Below are 18,712 nucleotides of genomic sequence, written 5' to 3'. Positions count from 1 at the left end.
TCTCTGTAACACGGGCGGCACGGTGGCACAGTGGTTAGCACTGCTGCCTCACAGCGCCAGAGACCCGGGTTCAATTCCCGCCTCAGGCGACTGACTGTGTGGAGTTTGCACGTTCTCCCCGTCTGCGTGGGTTTCCTCCGGGTGCTCCGGTTTCCTCCCACAGTCCAAAGATGTGCAGGGTCAGGTGAATTGGCCATACTAAATTGCCCATAGTGTTAGGTAAGGGGTAAATGTAGGGGTATGGGTGGGTTTCGCTTCGGGTCGGTGTGGACTTGTTGGACCGAAGGGCCTGTTTCCACACTGTAATCTAATCTAATCTAATCTCCAGCCTTGCTTTCCTTTCTCATTAACATCTCCAGCCTTGCTTTCCTCTCTCTGTAGCATCTCCAGCCTGGCATTCCTATCTCTGTAACCTCTCCAGACTTGCTTTCTTATCTCTAACATCTCCTGACTTTTTTCCTCACTCTGTAACATCTCCAGCCTAGCTTTCCTATCTCTGCAACATTACCAGCCTTGCTTTCCTATCTCTGTAGCATCTCCAGCCTTGCTTTCCTCTCTCTGTAACATCTCCACTCTTGCTTTCCTCTTTGTAACATCTCCAGCCTTGCTTTCCTATCTCTGTAACGTCTCCGGCCTTGCATTCCTATCTCTGCAACATATCCAGCCTTGTTTTCCTCTCTCTCTCTGTACAATCTCCTACCTTGACTTCCTATCTCATTAACATCTCCAGCCTGGCATTCCTATCTCTGTAACCTCTTCAGACTTGCTTTCCTTACCTCTGTAACATCTCCTGACTTTTTTCCTCTCTCTGTAACATCTCCAGTCTTGCTTTCCTCTCTCTGTATCATCTCCAGCCTTTCTTTCCTATCTCCGTAACATCTCCAGACTTGCTTTTCTATCTCTGTGACAACTCCAGACTTGTATTCCCCTCTCTGTAACATCTCCAGCCTGGCAGTCCTATCTCATTAACATCTCCAGCCTTGCTTTCCTATCTCTGTAGCAACTTCAGCCTTGCTTTCCTATCTCTGTAACAATTCCAGCCTTGCTTTCCTATCACTGTAACATCTCCAGAATTGTTTTCCTATCTCTGTAACATATTCAGCCTTGCTTTCCTTTCTCCGTAACATCTCCCGACTTGTTTTCCTATCTCTCTAACATTTCCAGCCTTGCGTTCCTATCTCTGTAACATCTCCAGACTTGCTGTGGGTGTTGGTCGGTTTATAGTAAATGTTAGTGTTGAGTCGGTCGCCTGAGATAGAAATGGAGAGGTTTTTTAACATCTCCAGGCTTGCTTTCCACTCTCTGTAACATCTCCAGACTTGCTTTCATATCTCTGTAACATCTCCAGCCTTGCTTTCCTCTCTCTCTGTAACATCTCCTGCCTTGCTTTCCTATCTCATTAACATTTCCAGCATGGCATTCCTGTCTCTGTAACATCTCCTGACTTGCTTTCCTGTCTCAGCCTTGCTATTCACTCTCTGTAACATCTCCAGCCTTGTCTTCCTATCTCTGTAGCATCTTTGGCCTTGCTTTCCTTTCTCTGTAACATCTCCAGACTTGCTTTCCCCTCTCTGTAACATATCCAGCCTAGCATTCCTCTCTCTGTAACATCTCCAGTCTTGCTTTCCTATCTATGAACATCGGAGGAGAAATTGAGGACTGCAGACGTTGGAGATCAGAGCTGAAAAATGTGTTGTTGGATAAACGCAGCAGGTCAGGCAGCATCCAAGGAGCAAGAGAATCGAAGTTTCGGGCATAAGCCCTTCTTCAGGAATGAGGAGGGTGTGCCAAGTAGGCTAAGATAAAAGGTAGGGAGGAGGGACACGGGGGTGGGGCGTTGGGAAAGCGATAGGTTGAAGGAGGTTAAGGTGAGGGTGATAGGCCAGAAGGATGAATTAATAACCTTGCTCTGAAACAGCTTTTAAGGAATAGTGACATTAATAAGGTACATTTTACACGGTGTCTGCATATAAAATGGAATGCTTGAACATTCTGGTCAATCATCATGGTAGCCTGGAGGGTCAAGTTCGCTCCAGTGAATTGGGAAAGTACAATATAACATTCAGTCGGACACAAGCAATAGTTGTGTCAGAGAGTTAGGCCCTTCGGCTCAAACTGGTCCATTCCGACCAAAATGTCCATCCACGCTAACCCCATTTCCCTGCCATTACCCTGCATTTTTCGAATCCTTTCCTGTCTGTGTATTTGTCCAAATGCCATGTAAATGTTGCGAATGTTCCCACCTCAACCTCTTCCGCTGGCACATCATTCCATATGTGTACCAGCCCCTGTGTGAAAAGCAGTTGATTGCTTTTATTGTTTCCCCTCTGACCTTAAACTGATGCCCTCTTGTTCGTGATTGCCTAACCCTGGGGGAAAAAAAATGAGTGCATTCACTTTGTCCATCCCTCCCATGATCTGATACACTTCTATCAGATTCCCCCTCAGCCTCATACATCTAAAGTAAAAAGTCCTAGCTTGACCAACCTCTCCCTGTATCTCAGACTGTTGAGTTCTTTGCAACATCCTTGTAAATTTCTTCTGCACGTTTTCCAGTTTAATATCATCCTTCCCACAGCAAAGTGAACACAACTGAACATAATGCTCCCAGTATGGTCTCACCAGCATCCTGTATAATTGCAACGTAACTCCCTAATTTACATACTTAGTGACATACACTGATGAAGGCCAGTGTGCCAAAAGCTTTCTTCACTGCCCTGTCTACCTTTGAATCAACTTTCAGAGAACCATGCACCTGAATTCAAAGGTCCCTCTGTTCCACGATACTCCTTAGAACCCAACCATTCGCCATGAAACTCCAAACCTGATTTGACTTTCTAAAATGCAAGAACTTACACTGATCAATATTAAAATTTGCCATTTCTCAGCCACTTCTACAGCTGATCAAGATACTGCTGTATTTTCTGAAATTTCTGCTAACCTTCCTCACTCTCTATGACGCTGCTTATTTTCATGTCATCTTCAAATTTACAAATCATGCCGATATATTCTCATCTAAATTATAGATATATGTAATATGCAGTGGTCGCAGCACCAACCAGTGAGGCATTCCACTAGTCACAGACCTCCAGTCTGACAAGCATCCTTCCACTATTACCCTCTGCTTCCTACCATCAAGACAATTTTGTATCTAATTTGGCAGCTCCTCCTAAATTTCATGCAATCTAACCCTCCAGAGCAGCATACCATGTGGAACCTGATTGAAGGCCTGACTGGAATTCATATAGACTACGTATACCACCCTGTCCCCCCTCAACGTTGCTAGTCACATCATCAAAGAATTCGAACAAATTTGTGAGCCATGATCTCCCATGCACAAAGCCGTGCTGAATTTGATGATGGGCTTTTGCCTGAAACATTGATTTTCCTGTTCCTCGAGTGCTCCTTGACCTGCTATGCTTTTCGAGCACTATAATCACACCCTGTCTTTCCAAATGCATGTATATCTTATCTCTCAGAACCTTTTCCAGTAAGATACCTACTACAGATTTTAGGTTTACTGGTCTATAGTTCTCAAGTTTTTCTTTGTCACCCTTCTTGAGTAGAGGGCACAGCTTTCACTACTTTCCAGTGCTCTGGGACCTCACCTGTTGATCAGAGATGATGCAAAACTATCAGCCAGGGCTCCCGCAATTCTTTCTCTGTCCTCCTGCAGTGTTCCTGAATATATCTGGTCAGACCAGGAGATGACTCGAATTATAAAGTCTGAAAAATACGTCTATTTATTTCAGGTACAAACACTAAAAAAAGGAAAAGTGACACAATGATGTTTAACATAACAAATTCGAAAATGTATTAATCATAGGAAGTGGCTTCAGAAGAATTTCAGTCAGAGTGGAAACCTGAGAATTTTCAGAAATTCACGATCCAGAAACGAGGGCCTTGAAACTGATCAGGAAATCAGAAAGAGAACATGAATGCTAACAAACAGGAACAAAAACACTGCATAAGTCTACAATCTTGTATTTCAAAGGAAACAAAATAAAAGCAAGGTCAAATATGGAAATTTGTAATCAGGAGAGGAGAGTTTATTGTGAAGAACAGGGAAATTGTCAAGAAAATAATCAGCTACTATGCATCAGTCTTCATGGAGGAAGATCCACAAAATCACTGAGTAATACCCAGTGATATTGTGGGGCTTGTGCAACTAAAGACAACTAAAGACATAAAGTCAATTTATATCCGTAACAAGGTAATATTTGAAAGTATAACTGGATTGAGCATTGCTAAGTGTGACAAGCCTGATGTACTTCATATTAAAATGTCAGGCATAAATCAGTAATAGAAGTATTAAATGCATTGTCGAGACTGTTTTATTTTCCTGTGGCATTCTGCAGAGGCCGGAATTCATTGCGGATAAATAGAAGTTAGTAAACGTGGTCCAAGCACTATAGATTAATGGAAAGGATCCAAGCATGGAAAGCATCTATAAAGGGAAGAAGACAAAGTTTGGAGAACTGCTGACCAATTAACTTCACATCTGCAGGGAAACTATTGGAATCTATTATACAGCGTGTAATACTGGATGTTTAGAAATTAACAGCAACAACGGAGAGAATTTGTATGTATTTCTGACAGATGTCTAACTAGATGTGCTATTGGTTGTTAGACCCCATCTACCACCACCTGAGAAAAGCAACAGCAAGTGACTTCACCACAGGAAATAACATCACCACAGGAATTGACATCAACAACCCAAAGAAACCCAAACATGCAAATAGAAAGCAGGAAATTTCAGCATTGCTTCGCCTGAGGTCCACTGAAGATGTAAGGCAATGAAACGTCTGGAAATGAACCTTCCAAACCTGCATCCATTGTGTACAGTGTTGGTGACCCAATCTGAGAAAGAATATACTGACCACAAAAAAAGTGCAATGGACGTTCTCCAGATTAATGCCACAGATGGCGAGGTTGCCTGATGAGGAAACTCAGCCTGTGTTCTCCAGCGTTTCAAAGAATGAGAGGTGGGTCACAGTATAATTTGGAAAATTCACAAAACATATGACAATTTGGAAATAAACAGAACGCTTCCCTGGCTGTCCAACCCACATTCAGGGCAAATAATGGCAAGATAAGGGATTGGCCACTTAAGACCGTAATAATGAGGAAATTCATCTGCCGAAAACAGGAGCATAGAAACCTGCTGGCAGGATAAGATTAGGGAGAATCCCCAGATATTCTGCAAGTGTGTCAAGCAGGAAAGAATAACAAGGGAACAGGTAGGAGTCATTAGTGACTTGCCAAGTTGCATCCAAATCAACTTAGTGTAAGGAGACAGAGGGTAGTGGTTGAAGGTTGTTAGTGTGACTGGAGACCAGTGTCCAATGGTGTATCACAGGGATCAGTGCAGTGTCCCTTATTATTTGTGATTCAGAGGTGCTGGTGTTGGACTGGGGTGCACAAACCTAAAAATCACATAACATCAGGTTATAGTCCAGCAAGTATATTCAGAGGCACGTGCTTTCAAAGTGCATAACACCTGATGAAAAAGCAGCCCTTCAAAGCTAGTGCCTCCGAATAAACCTGTTGGACTTTAACCTGGTGTTGTGTGAACTTTAACCTTCTTATTTGTGGTACTCATAAATGGTGCAGCTTTGAATACAGACGGGGTTGGCGGGAGTATGACAACTAAGTTTGTGTTTGATACAAAGATTGGCCAGGTGGTTGGCAGTGCGGAGGAAGGCCTTATGTTACAGGAAGATACAGATGGAATGGTCAGATGGACAGATCAATAGCAGATGGAATGTAATCCTGATAAATATGAGATGATACACTTTAGAAGGAACCAGACAGGGGAGTACTCAGACAGGGGAGTACTCAATGAATGGCAGCACAGGAGGATGCTTAGAGGGTGCTTCTCCACACATCCCTAAATGTGACTAAACAGGTTAATACACAATTTGAGAAAGCATCGGGGACGTAAACATAACCTTTATTCATCAGGGCATAGATTATATGAGCTATGCGGAACTTTGGTTTGGCCAAGATGGAATACTGTATGTAGTTCTGGGAACCACACTACGGGAAGGATCTGATTGTAGTGGAGGGGGGCTCAGAGGAGATTCACCAGGATGTTCCCAGGGATAGAGCAAATCAGCTATGGAGAGAGGCTGGATCAGCACGGGTTGTTTAGTTTGGAGGAGAAAAGGCTTGAGTGGGCCGTGATTCGGAAGGATAGTATTCCGAGGGGCATGGATAGACAGCAGCTGTTCTTTTCAATCAAAGGACCAAGAACAAATGGAGCACATTTTAAAGTGATGTGCTTGAGATTTGGAGAGGAATTGAGGATTGTTTTTCACCCAGAGGGTGTTGGGGTCAGGAATGCCCCTCCTGAGAGAGGAGTTGTAATGGTAACTTCACAACCATAAGAAAATATACGGCTGTGCAGTTGAACTGCCATAAGATTTACGGCTACGAGTCTTGTGTCGGAAAGTGGGGCTCATGTAGACCGTGCTGTATTTCTGATGGTACAAAGTCTATGCTTCTGTGTTTGCATGTCTGTGGAAGGTCAATTATTGAGTAGCTTAAGATAGGAATTGATGGGCTTCCTTCAGAAGCCCATCAAGGATTTTAAGATTGAACTTGTCATATCTTGTGAAAATATTTCAATGGCAAAATGAAGGGAAAAAAGGTGCAGCTTTCTTACAGTCTGATACCAGAGAATTGAGGACAGGGAAAAGGCAGAACTATGGAGCAAATACTTCAGTTATGTCTTCACAGAAGAAAAAAAACAAAAAAGAAAACTTCCCAACAATATTAGCAAACATTAGTCTGTTGAAAAAAAAAGAGAATAGAATGAAATTAGCAACCAAACAGTTTTAGAGGAAGTATTGGAATTGAAAGTAATGAGCACAGACAAAGTCAAAAGATATTTATCAAATGGGAATCATATTTGAGAAAGTGACTTTTAGCATAATTATGGAGAAGCAATCAATACAATACGATTCGATTTTCAGGAAGATTTTTGATAAAGTCCCAAGCCTATTATGCAAATTAAAATCATATGGGCCTGGGACTAATATGATTTTAGAATGGGAGAGCTGACAGGAAGCAGTGAGTAGGATAAACAAGTTTTGTTTCGAGTGGTACCCTGGGCGGATATAGCAGGACTGGGGCTTGGGCCCCAGCTATTCCAAATACACATCATATATTTGGTTGAGGAAATCAAATACAATATTTCCTCGTCTGTTGATGGCACTAAACAATATCGGATTGTGAGTGGGTGAGCAGGATGTCAAAAAAACTGCAAGGTGATTGAGACAAGTGGAGTGTCTGGACAAATACGTGGCAGATAAAGAGCAAGGGGGGAGCGGGGGATATGTGATGTTGTGACCTTTGTGGGAATAACAGAATGGGAGCCTATCATTTGAAAAGGGATTTTATGAAAAGCGTTGATCTATAAAGGAACTTAAACTGCATTTTTGTTTCCCTCTGTGCAGCCCTCCGAGGTCAGTGCAGGGCAGTGAGATCTGAAACCAGAATCTGGATCAGTGGTGCTGGAAGAGCACAGCAAATCAGGCAGCATCCGAGGACAGGCAAAATCGACGTTTCGGGCAAAAGCCCTTCATCAGGAATAAAGGCAGAGAGCCTGAAGCGTGGAGAGATAAGCTAGAGGAGGGTGGGGGTGGGGAGAGAGTGGCATAGAGTACAATAGGTCAGTGGGGAAGGAGATGAAGGTGATAGGTCAGGGAGGAGAGGGTGGAGTGGATCGGTGGAAAAGGAGCTGGGCAGGTCGGACAAGTCCGGACAGGTCAGGGGATCGAGTTTCTGGAGGTTAGAAGCTAGGATGAGGTGGGGGAAGGGGAAATGAGGAAACTGTTGAAATCCACATTGAAGCAAATGTGGCTGTGATAGCGAGTTTGTTTCAGGACATGGTTGAAGAGCTTCAGGGCTGAGGAAATGACCTGGGAGTTGCAGTGAGAGAGAGACTCCCTGAGATTCTTGTAGAGAGAGGAGGAAAACTTCTTCAAGGCAGGCATCCTTGCAAGAGGATTCGCAGTAGGGTTAAAATCAACGAGGTAAAAACAATGACTGCAGATGCTGGAAACCAGATTCTGGATCAGTGGTGCTGGAAGAGCACAGCAATTCAGGCAGCATCTGAGGACAGGCAAAATCGACGTTTCGGGCAAAAGCCCTTCATCAGGAATAAAGGCAGAGAGCCTGAAGCGTGGAGAGATAAGCTAGAGGAGGGTGGGGGTGGGGAGAGAGTGGCATAGAGTACAATAGGTCAGTGGGGAAGGAGATGAAGGAAGTCAATACTGGGAATGGAATTGGCACGCTGACCAGTAGACACAGACCCAACGAGTGGGGAGCTGCAACATTGAAAAGGATCTGGATCTCCCTGTACACCAGTCACTGAAAGCAATATTGCAGGAACAGAAAGCTGATAGGCAGATAAATCGTGTATTCACCTTCATTTCAGGGGAATTTGAATGCAGGAGTAAGGGTGTTTTACTGCAACTGTATAGGGCCTTGGTGAGATCTCATTTCGAACATTGTGCAGTATTATGTGTAGTTTTGGTCTCCTTGCCTTATAAAGGACAAACCTGACATTGAGGGAGAGCAGCGAAGGAGACCAGACTGATCTCTGGAATGACGGGCTTGTTGTGGGTGAAGAGTCTGGTGCAGCTGGGCCTACATTCCAAGGGGTTGAGGAAAATGTGTGGACATCTCTATGAAATACATAAAATTCTTTCAGGACGAGTCAGATTGGAAGCAGGGGTGATAATTTCCCTCGGTGGGACATCAAAAACAAGGGGCTACAATATTAGATACAGACAGGCCACTCTGCATTGAGATGAGCATAAATGTCTTTACTCAGAGACTGGTGAACCTGGGGAATCGTCTCCCAGATCAGGCTGTGTAAACCAAGGCACTGAATATAAATAAGGATTTCTATACAGGAAAGGGATATGGAGAGAGCAGGAGTATGGTATGAAGATAGACAATCAGATATCTTTACAGGTATCACGGTATCACGGTAGCTGTATACCTGTGCAATACTATATTACAGAAAATCGTGCAATATTAACAATGGGGCCAATGGGAAAAGGCGCAAACCGCAAAATATCAGTAAAAACCAAAAAAAAGTTAGTCTAAGTAAACCTTTAAATCATACATTTTAATGCAATAGTGCTCTTAATGTAACAATTTCACACTACAGTCACTGACGGCAGCCCTGTACCCTTCACCAAGCTCTTCACCAGAAGGCATTCAGGGCTGACTGACCACGTGATGCTGATGCGGTATCCCAGTTCTCCCCAAGATTCTCCTGGTTTTAAATAAAGTTCTTTCTAAATATAGACAAATATTCCCAGTTTCAGGCTCAGTTTCAAGGCTTGCAGAGCGGATTACATTCCTGTTTTAGCTGAACCCATTGTGCATTTTGCAGACAGAGGATCCTGAGGCTGGGTTTTATTGTTCAGCTAGTGCCTAGCAAGGAATCGTGTCACAGTGAACGGGAGTTCACTTCATAGAAAAAGGTGCGCAATTCACGAATCGCATTGTAGCGAAATTGTATTTAATAAACACGCGCTATCAGAGAACTGCCTGTATATTGAATTGAGGAGCAAAATTGATGGACCGAAGGGATTACAGCAGTTCTTATTTTATATTTCACAGTGTTTAAACATATTAAGGGATATAAACACTGGGTCGGGAAAATTGCATTGAGGAGATTTTCTCCATGAACTAGAATGGGGGAGGCTCAATGTGTCAAATGGCCGACTCCTTTCCCGATGTTTCTGTGCAGTCTGTGGGAAAGCTCTGTAAATGTTGTCACAAGCTCTCAGATGTGAGGTCTCTGCAGGGTCAACAGGTCTGTGTTTCCCGTTCCCTTTTCCGGTACCAAGGCTGGGGCCGGGTATTCTGTCCGGTTTTATCTTTTCAGATCTCAGAGCAGTTTGATACAATAGAGTGTCTTGCTTGACCGTTTCAGAGACCATTGAAGAGTTTATCAAATGTCTCTGTGTCTGGAGTTGCTCTTCGGCCAGACCAGGAAAACACAGGAGATTCACTTCCTGAAAGTACATTGGGGTAGGAGATCGAAGTTTAAAATCAACATTGGTGGAAGGTCACTGTTACTGACACCAGATCCTAGATCTTGATATTGTATTAATTGTTTATAACTTCCACCAGCTGCAAGAGCATTATCCTGTATTGGATTCGTAATCCAGTGACATTTCCACAACAGCACCATCTCCACATAGGAACCTATCCGAAACCACACTGCGCAGGTTATTTCTGTACTGCTTGACAGCCCTGCCAAAAAGACCTCTCACCAATTTGATTATTGTGAAGGAACTGAGGGAGTGTTAAATTGTCAGAATGCAATTATTCATCCATTAGGGGACGGGATATAGTTGAGTACTTTTCCACATTGCCAGGGAGTTGTCAGAGTTGGAGCTGGAATGAAGCAGCTTCCCCAGGGACACAGCTTGTTGTGCAGCACAAGTCTTCAGTCCTATTGCAGGGATGGGGTCAGGGCCCAATGCCTTTGTCGTATCTGCTGGGTTCAGCTGTTTCCTTGTGTCACATGCAGCGAATCAAATTGGTTGAACACTGCCATCTGTGATTCTGTGGGCATCATGACGAGGGTGAGGTGCATCATCCATTCAAAACCTCTGGCTGAGGATGGCGCAGATACTCCATCCTTCTCTTTTTCACTGTAAATGTTGTGCAGGGCTGTTCCATTACAAAAGATGGGGATATTTCTGGAGTCCTCTCCTCCAGTAAGTTGTTTAATAGTACACCAACATTTATGTCTGGATGTGGCAGCACTGCAGAGCTTAGATCTGATCTGTTGGTCTTGGGATCATTTTGTCCTCTCTATAAGATGTTAGTTCTGCTGTTTGGAATGAAACCACTCAAGTGCGGTAGCTTTAATGGTTTGTCATCAGCTTTAGGTACACATGGTTCTGACCTTGGCATGGTCACCCACACTCGTCACTGAACCATCACTTGGCTTGATGGTACTTATAATCTGTAACATTTTCCCCAGGATATTCCATCAGTCTATGTTTGAAGACAATCCTGCTTCTGTTGCTGCTGTTGTCTACAGCATCACATGAATGCCCAGGTTGAGCTGCAATATCTGCAATTCACTTGTACTGACTGGCCCAATTCACATCGAGACCCTTTCACCTATCAGCCGTGAACTCAGTGACCTCACCTGTTGTCTGATGCAGGAATACTTCGATTTTAATATTCTCATTCTGCTGAGGGTCTCTCCTTGGTGTCATGCTTCTAATTTGTTACATTACTCAAATCCTTTAACATATTCATCTGAATCTTTTCCTTTCTCGTAATGCCATCTTCTGCGTTTGAATTGAGTGTGTTTCCCTCTTGTTTTCTCCCTGACCATGATTTAAGAGCTCTGTGGTGTCAGTGATGCCAGCCTTTTGCAGTTTCAGAGCCAATGAATGTGTGAACTTTGCGGTATCGTTCAGTTCCCAGTGTATGGCCCTTCATGTTGGACAGGGCGTTTGAGCAGCTTTCACACACCTCATTGGAACTTGTTTAAAAACAGAAATTGTTGAAGAAACAAAGCAGGTCTGGCAGCATCTTCTGTAGTGAATGCGGAGTTGATTTTTCAGGTACAGTGACCCTTTTACGAAGCTGTCACTTTCTCCAGCATTTTTTGTGTTTTTAGTTCCAGTATCCTTCGCTATTGAGGGGTGGCATACTAGAAGTTTATAATATCATGGGAGGCATGGAGAGGGTGAATAGCCAAGGTCTTTTCTGCAGAATCGGGGAATTCAAACACAGATGCACAGCTTTAAGTTGAAAAGGGGGAAACTTGAAAGGGACAAAGGGGCAACTTTTTTTACACAGAGGGTGATGTCTGTATGGAATAAGCTGCCAGAGGAACAAGTACAGCTACAATATTTCAAAGACATTTGGACCAACGTATGAACGGGAAACGTGAAGAGGCATATGGGCCAAGTGCAAGCAGATGGAATTAATTTAATTTAGAAAATCTGATCAGCATGGACAAGTTGGACCAAATGTTCTGTTTGCGCATGATATGACTATGAATCCAGAAAGCGAGGAAAATGTACGAAAAGATAAGATGTAATGAATTGGCAAGAAATATAAAAACAAGCATCATGAGCTTTTTTGTCTACATAAGAAAAGCTTGAAGATGTGTGTGTGAGCTGAGTCAGAAGTGAAGTGAGGAAAGTACATTGAGGCCTTTGGAGGGGGTGACTGGAGAACTGGCCACAGGGAACAGGCAGATAATTTACAACAGTATTTCCACATGGGGAAGGCACTGCAAGCATGTCAATGGTACAAACAAAATGGTAATAAGAGGGCAGTTCTTGAACTGTCTCTAACAAAAGGAGCAAAGTTTTTAACTAACAGATAAGAATAAAGATAGACAGGTCAGCAGTAATTCATAGTTAATTTTAAAAGTGGTCACAGAGTGACTTGCGGCACTGTGTGAAATATTCCTTAATTCTCTGGATTACAGGAGTGTTCTAGTGAAACTGGAGAACCTCCAATATGGCGCCTGTCTTCAAGAAAGGAATGAGACAGAGGGCAGGAACAATTTAGCCTAACCATTATTGCTGGGAATCTGCTAGAACCTGTTATTAAGGAAGGAATTGCAGGTCACTTCGAAAAACTTAATGGAGAGTTGGCATGGTTTGTGAAGGGGAAACTATTTTTGTCCTGTAAAATCATACAAATTATTTTTTGGAGATCCCTGAGAATGTCAAGATTAGAGCCATGCTGAAAAAGCACAGCATGTCAGGCAGCATCCAAGGAGCAGGAAAATTAATGTTTCGGCAGGAGCCCTTCATCAGGAATCCCTGAGAAAGTGACAATCAGATTTGATAAAGGGAACTGATCAACATGAGGCTTTCCAGAGATTTTTCACAAGGTATCACAAAATAAACGTTCTGACACGTGACAGAGGCTCGTAGTATGATGAATAATATATTAGCATGGGATGATAGTTGTTTAACACATAGAAATCGGAGAGTCAGGATTAATGGATCTTGATTATAAAGATGGATCTATTGGATTACCACAAATATCAGGCCGATGGCATCAGCTGTAAATAACTGATAGCCTGACGGCGGGAGCTGAGTGCAATTTCCATCCGAGTTTGTGGATGACACTGAGAACCAAAATGTTATTTAATGAAGAGGACTCCCAAATAAGGAGCAGTACAAAGGGTTTGGAGTGTTCCTGTGTATGAATCATAACGTCAGCATGCTGATGCAGCAGGTAACTAGGTTGGTTCATGAGGTGGCTTCCTGGGATGAAAGGAATGAATTATTGAATGCATCTCCAATGGTGAGGCGATTATTCATTGTGGTTGAAATGAATGAGGGTGATATTATTGAAATGTACAAGATACAGAGGGAGCTTGACTAGGTAGATGCTGAGAAGGTGTTTCCCCTGAGTCTCGAACTCGAGGCGGTAGATACCGAATAAGGAACATGGATTTCAATCTGAGGTGAAAAATGATGAACTCTCTCAGAAGGCAGTGAATGTCTGCCTCATCTTCCGCCTCGGAACCCTCCAACCACAAGGGATGAACTCAGATTTCACCAGTTTCCTCATTTCCCCTCCGCCCACCTTGTCTCAGTCAAATCCATCGAACTCAGCACCGCCTTCCGAACCTGCAATCTTCTTCCTGACCTCTCCGCCCCCACCCCAGTCTGACCTATCACCCTCACCATGACCTCTTTCCACCTATCGCATTTCCGACGCCCCTCCCCCAAGTCTTTCCTCCCTACCTTTTATCTTAGCCTGCCGGACACACTTTCCTGAAGAAGGGCTTCTGCCCGAAACATCGATTCTCCAGTTCCTTGGATGCTGCCTGACCTGCTGCGATTTTCCAGCAACACATTTTCAGCTCTGATCTCCAGCATCTGCAGACCTCACTTTTTCCCTCTGTACAGTAACCATCACGGCCCGACATACCTCCCACTGTACAGTAACCATCACAGCCCGATATACCTCCCACTGTACAGTAACCATCACGGCCCGACATACCTCCTACTGTACAGTAATCATCACGGCCCGACATACCACCCACTGTACAGTAACCATCACGGCCCGACATACCTCCTACTGTACAGTAATCATCACGGCCCGACATACCTCCCACTGTACAGTAACCATCACGGCCCGACATACCTCCCACAGTACAGTAACCATCACGGCCCGACATACCTCCCTCTGTACAGTAACCATCACGGCCTGACATACCTCCTACGGTACAGTAACCATCACGGCCAAACATACCTCCCACTGCACAGTAACCATCACGGCCAAACATACCTCGCACTGCACAGTACCCATCACGGCCCGACATACCTCCTACTGTACAGTAACCATCACGGCGTGACATACCTCCCACTGAACAGTAACCATCACGGCCTGACATACCTCCCACTGTACAGTAACCATCACGGCCCGACATACTTCCCACTGTACAGTAACCATCACGGCACGACATACCTCCAACTGTACAGTAACCGTCACGGCCCGACATACCTCCCACTGTACAGTAACCATCATGGCCCGACATCCCACCCACTGTACATTAACCATTATGGCCCGACATAGCTCCCACTGTACAGTAAGCATCACAGCACGACATATCCAACCTGTACAGTAACCATCACGGCCTGACTTACCTCCCACTGTACAGTAACCGTCACGGCCCGACATACCTCCCACTGTACAGTAACCATCACGGCCCAACATACCTCCCACTGCACAGTAACCATCACGGCCCAACATATCTCCCACTCCACAGTAACCGTCACGGCCCGACATATCTCCTACTGTACAGTAACCATCACGGCCCGACATACCCCCCACTGTACAGTAACCATCACGGCCCGACATACCTCCCACTGCACAGTAACCATCACGGCCCGACATACCTCCTACTGCACAGTAAGCAACACGGCATGACATACCTCCCACTGTACAGTAACGATCACGGCCCGACATACCTCCCACTGTACAGTAAGCAACACGGCATGACATACCTCCCACTGTACAGTAACGATCACGGCCCGACATCCCACCCACTGTACATTAACCATTACGGCTCGACATACCTCCCACTGTACAGTAAGCATCACGGCACAACATACCTCCCACTGTACAGTTACCGTCACAGCCTCAAATACCTCCCAGTGTATGGTACCCTTCACGGCCCATATACCTCCCACTGAGTAGTCGCATTCACTGCCCGACATACCTCCCACTGTACAGTAATTATCACGGTCCGACATCCCTCCCATTGCACAGTTAACACCATGGCCCTACATACTCCCCCACTGTACAGTAACCATCACGGCTCAATATACCCCCCCACTGTACAGTAACCATCACAACCCTACATACTCCCCCATCACGGCCCCAAATACCTCCCGCTGTACAGTAACCATCATGGCCCCAAATACCTCCCACTGTACAGTAAGCATCATGGCCCAACATCCCACCCACTGTACAGTAAGCAACACGACACAACATATCCCCCACTGTACAGTAACCATCACTGCCCGACATACCTCGCACTGTACAGTAACCGTCACAGCCCGACATACCTCCCACTGTACAGTAACCATCACGGCCCGACATCCCACCCACTGTACATTAACCATTACGACCCGACATACCTCCCACTGTACATTAACCATTACGGCCTGACATACCTCCCACTGTACAGTAACCATCACGGCCCGACATACCTCCCACTGTACAGTAACCATCACGGCCCGACATACCCCCCACTGTACAGTATCCATCACGGCCTGACATACCTCTCACTGTACAGTAACCATCACGGCCTGATATACCTCCCATTGAACAGTAACCATCACGGCCTGACATACCTTCCACTGTACAGTAACCATCACGGCCCGACATACCTCCCACTGTACAGTAACCATCATGGCCCGACATACCCCCCACTGTACAGTAACCGTCACGGCCCGACATACCTCCCTCTGTACAGGAACCATCACGGCCCGACATACCCCCCACTGTACATTAACCATCACGGCCCGACATACCTCCCACTGTACAGTAACCATCATGGCCCGACATACCTCCCACTGTACAGTAACCATCATGGCCCGACATACCTCCCTCTGTACAGGAACCATCACGGCCCGACATTCCCCCCACTGTACAATAACCATCACGGCCCAACATCCCACCCACTGTACATTAACCATCACGGCCCGACATACCTCCCACTGTACAGTAACCATGACGTCCCGACATACCTCCAACTGTACAGTCACCATCACGGCCTGAAATTCCCACTGTACAGTAACCATCACGGCTTTGCACTGCTGCCTCACCTAAGTCCTCGGTTCAATTCTGGCCTTGGGTGACTGTCTGTGTGGAGTTTTCACATTTACCCCGTGTCTGCGTGGGTTTCCTCCGGGATCTCCGGTTTCCACCCACAGTCCAAAGATGTGCAGGTCAGGTGAATTGGTCATTCTAAACTGCCCATCGTGTTTGGTGCATTAGTCAGGGTTCAATGTCGTGCAGGGGAATGGGTCTGGGTGGGTTACTCTTCTGAGGGTTGGTGTGCACTGGTTGGGCTGAAGGCCTGATTCCACACTGTAGGGAATCTAATCTAATCTCCAAGGTTCAAGTCAGGAATGTGATGGAATAAACACTTGTCTGAATGAGTGCAGCTCCAACAGTATTCTAGCATGGACTTACTCGCAACAGGCAACACAGTTTTGTGGGGAATATCCTGTCTTACAAACTTGATTATTTTGAGGAAGTGAGACAATTGATTGATGTGGGCATGGGGCTGGATGTTGGCCGTTTGGACCTTAGCAAGGCCTTTGATATGGTTCCTTATGGCAGGCTCATGTAGAAGGTGAAGTGAAATGGGATCAGTGGTCAGTCAGTAAGATGGAGAGAGAACTGCTTGGTCATAGAAGACAGTATTGGTGGATCAGTGTTTTTGTGACTGGAGATCTGTAAATAGATTGGCGGAGTTGCAGCTTGTGAGGATGATTGCCAGAGATTGCAGCAGGATGTCGGTCAGCTGCAGACTTGGACAGAGAAAACACAGATGTAACTTTATCTGGACAGTTGCGACGTGATGCATTTTAGAAGGTCTAATGCAGGAGAGAAGTATACAGTGGATGGAAAAACTACTGGCTGCATCAACATCCAAAGGGACCGAGGTGTACAGCTCCACAGTTCCCGGAAAGTGACAACACGGGTGGATAGGGTGATCAAGAAGACTGATGGCAAACTTGAAGACAAGCATCAGAGCAGACAACATGAAAATTAGCAGGTCATATTGCAGCTGTCGAGAAACTTAGTTTGGGCACATTTCGAAAATTGTGTACAGTACTGGTTGCCACACCAGCAGAACGATGTGAAAGTGTTGGAGAGGGTATGGAAACGTTTTACCAGGATGTTGTCTGGTTTGGATGGTATTAGCAAGAAGGAGAAATTGAACAAACATGATTTGTGTGCAGCTGGGCATCATTGGCTATGGGGCTACGTGGTAGATATTTACAAAATTATCAGAGACATAGAGAGAAGGACAGTTAAAGACTTATTCCCAGAGTAGAAATATCAATTACTCAGGACCGTAGGTTTAGGTAAAGGAGAAAGCTCAGGAGATATACTCGGCAAGTTCTTTTTTTGCTTTTCCAGATAAAATGTGAAAGTGACTGGAATACACTGATAAAAGGGGAAGAAGCTAAAATAGCAAGGTTTAAGAGGCATCTTGACAGAGTAGAGACAGCAACGAATAGAATTACATAGAACGTGTAGAAGCAAAAACTTTCGTTTTAACTTTAGAAGGGCATCATGTGTCAGTATAGGCTTGCTGGGCTGAAGGGCCTTTTCCAGTGCTGGACTGTTCGTTAAGTCAAGATTTGTGTGCAGCAGTGGTGAGATGCTCAGTGAATGATTACTGATGATCAATAACCACATTATTGTTGATCTCTCCTCATCAACTTGCAGGTTCATGTCCTCCCTTCCACTGTTGGGAAACTCAATACGGAGAATTTGACGTGAAAGTCCGAGCTGGTAACTGGTAACTCCATCTAGACCCTCGCTCCTACGGCCTTCTATCTTGGACACCAACGTCTCAGGGGACACTGCACTAACAGAAGCTGCACGTATGCCACATCCCCGATGCTGGCATCTGACACATGCCAGCCTCACCATGCCATCTCAGCACATCTCCGACCCACTGACAGTACACGTGTACTTCAATGCTGCAGTTCATGGTGCACTGACAAATCTCATTACAATGCTGCTGCAAGGACACTGTGCTCAGGGACACACCCCCAGCTCATGGGCTGCTCAGTTCTTGTTCGTACACATTCACTTTGAGCTGACTTGAATGCTCAAAGAATTATTGCCTTGCCTTACCCTGCCCTCAGCAGTGTTTCCCCTCAGCCAGAGCTACCAGGCTCACACGCCTGCTGTATTGTCTTGGTGTTTAGCACAGACACAAACCAGGAAGCTTGATATCATTGTCCAGTCAGTCACGGTGCCCAGCACAGTGAGTCGGGTGGGGGGGGTCTCAGATCCCAGTCCGGGAGCTTGGACACGGTAAGTCAGCCTGTCGTGGTTGTTAGGGTCAGGATACATCTCCTGTGAGGGGGTGAGGAGCTGAATGTTGGAGAGACCCTTAATCCTCTTGGCCCATCTCTATTGTGGGATGGTT

At 45.2% G+C, this 18,712-nt stretch overlaps 1 long non-coding RNA gene across 1 annotated transcript in view; it reads right to left on the bottom strand.

Moving 5' to 3' along the window:
• Nucleotides 1-3,789: 3,789 nt before the first annotated feature.
• The window catches only part of LOC122548293 (uncharacterized), a 607,308-nt gene continuing 592,385 nt past the window's right edge, over nt 3,790-18,712 (bottom strand). The window contains exon 5 of the long non-coding RNA XR_015752799.1: nt 3,790-3,909. This is a non-coding gene — a long non-coding RNA (uncharacterized LOC122548293). The remainder of the gene's footprint in view (nt 3,910-18,712) is intronic.

The sequence above is a fragment of the Chiloscyllium plagiosum genome, unplaced genomic scaffold, assembly GCF_037043375.1.
Source record: "Chiloscyllium plagiosum isolate Xiang-an unplaced genomic scaffold, Cpla_swu_hap1 HiC_scaffold_34, whole genome shotgun sequence".
Classification (NCBI taxonomy): Eukaryota; Metazoa; Chordata; class Chondrichthyes; order Orectolobiformes; family Hemiscylliidae; genus Chiloscyllium; species Chiloscyllium plagiosum.
The sequence above is the reverse complement of the archived record's forward strand: the minus strand, read 5'-3'. Positions and strand labels throughout refer to the sequence as shown.